This window comes from Pteropus medius, unplaced genomic scaffold (assembly GCF_902729225.1).
Source record: "Pteropus medius unplaced genomic scaffold, Ma_sr-lr_union100, whole genome shotgun sequence".
Lineage (NCBI taxonomy): Eukaryota > Metazoa > Chordata > Mammalia > Chiroptera > Pteropodidae > Pteropus > Pteropus medius.
The window spans coordinates 9,427,282-9,430,383 of NW_024352786.1; the positions used below are offsets into that span (position 1 = coordinate 9,427,282).

The following is a 3,102-nucleotide window of genomic DNA, read 5'->3' on the forward strand; positions in this document are numbered from 1 at the left end:
CATTCTGCTCCTCAAAGACACCAAGCTCATTTCTGTTTCAAGGCTGCCCTTGCTGTTTTCTCTGCCAAAGGCTCTTCTCCCCCAGACCATGGCTCTGTGTTATCACTGAGAGCCCAGCTCCAAATGTCACCTTTCCAGAGAGGTGTATTCTACCTAAAGAAACCATTCTCTATCATACTTCCCACTATTCTATTTTATTTTTTTCATTTATCATGATCTAAAGTTGCCTTTGTTGTCTACAGTCATGGCACCTTGAACATGCCCAATCTCATCTGATCTCAGAAGCTAAGCAGGGTCGGGCCTGGTTAGTACTTGGGTGAGAGACTACCTAGGAACACCAGGTACTGTGGGCGTTAAAAATAATAATAATAAAAATAAAAATAAAAATAAAAAAATGAAGTTGACTTTGTATTTGCTCATTGGAAAATTTCAGTCTAGCAGACACCTGGCCTCTGAAGTTCTTTGCCTGGAATGAAGCCTGGTATGTTGTAGATTCTCACTAGTTATCTGTCGGTTGGAAACATTGATGTTTGAGATGAGCCTCTTACTTCGTAACTTAGTTTCTGAAGGGGGATTAAGAACATTGGGGGGAAAAAATGGTAACCTGGGGAATATAGAATGTGGCCCCTTTCCCTCCTGCCTTCCCACATGTTACAGCTGCCAGAATTCTACCCAGCTTACAATGGGAAGGAAAGGGGCTTGTATTTTCCCTGACCCTGCAGTGTCTTCTGTACCCTTGGTTACCTCATAAGAAGACAAGATGGTGACTTAGGCAATAGTTTTCACTCTCAAGGATTCCAGAGAGTTGCTAAATGGGTCATTATTCTATGTATCCAAAACACTCCTAAATTGTATAAGTGATTCTCTTCAGGAGGGCTGGCATCTGCCAAGTTGTCCTCAGCTACAGTGAGGGAAGGAGCGCTGCTTTCCTACTTCTGTTGTGTGCCAGGTGGTCTCCGTCTATAAGTACCTCCTAGGTACCTCCAAGTTGGGGGTGGACCTGATCCATCCCATTGGTGAGGATGCGGGCTACTAAAATGAATAAAGAAGCAAACCTGCCCACTCAGATATTTTAAAGTTGTATTTGTTTTCCTTCTAAAGGTTTGCTCATTAAAAATAAAGTGCCTGTGCCAGTCTGGCTGCAGACAAGACCTGGACATTCTCTCCACAGACAATTGCTGGTGGTCTGAACTGACTCACCCCCATGCCCTTACCTCTCTGTGGCTCTGCCCCTGGCGCCTGATCTTGGGAGGTTGGCATTCTTGCAGTAATCTCAGGCTGCTGCCATGAGCCCTGGGCAAAAACAACAGGGCTTTTTCTAGGGAATTCAGGAGTGAGCCTCATAGTCTAGCCACTGGCTTTTACTGCTGTTTGCATGAGGTTTGGGGGAGAGAGAGTTTTTCCCAAATAAGGAGGTTTGAGAGTCCTCTTGGGTGGGGATGCTCTGGATCTCCACAGTACTAGGGTTGGAAATGCTTACACAGACACATTTCCTATTTTATCTGTCCTTTAGATAGGCATAAGGAACATTCCAACTACACTAAGTTCTTTCACTTCTGCCCTTTATCCATGTTAAAGCTGGTTAGAGGCACTGGTACTTGATTAGTGACTTTGGCATTGCTTGCATACCTTGTTGTGCCAGGAACAAACTAAAGATGAATTTGACAAAAAGCAGAGGTTGTGGGTAGGCGGCTTTGGCAGCTTTCGGAGGAGCTGCCTTCAGGGTTTTGTCAGGCTGGCTCGTCCTCCTCTCAAGCTTTCCTGTGTTTGTGTGGGGGTTCAGTTCACAGTAGCTGGTTAAGCACCTACTCTATTCCAGGCACTCTTCCTAGGTAGGTGCTGGGGATGCCACGACCAATAGAATTTTCTTTTTGCCTTCCAGGAGGTCAGAATCTTATTGGAAAAGGGACCTGTGGTTGTGACTTCAAGCTGGCTACATTATCCTCACTCCTGCCCTCAAATTTGGGCTGGTCCTGTCACTAGCTTTGACCAGTGGGCTGTGATGGGAACAGTGTTGCATAATCTCCAAGGCTGGGCCTTAAAGGATCTGCAGCTCTGGCTTTTGCCACTCTTAGAGTACTTATTCCTGGAAGCCAGCCACCATGTAAGGAACCAGACCTCCCTAAGAGCACCATGCTGTGAGGAAGCCCAAGCGAGTGGCCTGGAATGAGAGTGTGAGAGCAGCACAGAAGCAGTTCATGTGAGTGCAACTTCCATGGGCCTTCTACTCAGCCCAGTGAGCGAGTAACCTCAGCTAAAGCCCCATGGAGCAGGAAAACCACCAGTCAAGCCTTGCCCAAATTCTTGACCCATAGAATTGTGAGCAGATAAAATAGCTATTTTAACCTGTTAAGTTTGGGGGCAGGTTGTTACACAGCTATAGATAAATGAAACAGACACACATATTCTTAAAGATGGATGTTATAGGAACACAGAAGAAGGGACCTGAGCCAGCCTGTGATGATGAGAGGATGGTCATGGAATGCTTCCCAAAGGAGATTGGCTTGAGTAGAATCTTTTTTAAAGACCAGACTAGAAGAAAGGTTAAAGCTGTCTAGGCACAGGCCAATAGAGCAAAATAGCATGGAGATGATTAAGTGTGTGAGGGATCTTCAAGCAAGTATAAGGCAGGGAGTAATGGATAATGTTGTAGAGGTGTTAATAATAATAATAATAATAATAATAATAATAATAAAAATAATGATAATACTAATAGTAGTAGTGGAGAACATTTATCGAATAGTTACCCTGTGCCAGATATTGATCTAAGTAAGGCTTTAAACGTATTAACTCATTTCATTCCCACTACAACCCTATGTTATTATCCTCTTTTTACATTAGAAGAGAATGAGGCACCAAGAGAGCAGTAACTTGTTCAAGAGCACGTAGCTGGCAAATGCAGAGTAGGGATTTGAACCCAGGCAAGGGCTTGGAGAATTTTGTGTGCCTCCTAAAGAGCATGGGATTTGTTCTGCAGGTTATGTGAAATGACCCAGAAGTTTTAAGTAAGAGAGTGACATGGTCACATCTGCAGTCTTTGTTATTTTCTTGACTTTGGTTATTTTCTTTGCCTGTTATCTATTTCTCTATAGTGACTAGCAG

The 3,102-nt window shown here is 44.0% G+C and overlaps 1 pseudogene; it reads left to right on the top strand.

Moving 5' to 3' along the window:
* Nucleotides 1–234: 234 nt before the first annotated feature.
* LOC120591331 (uncharacterized) lies at nt 235–353 on the top strand (annotated as a pseudogene).
* Nucleotides 354–3,102: the final 2,749 nt, after the last annotated feature.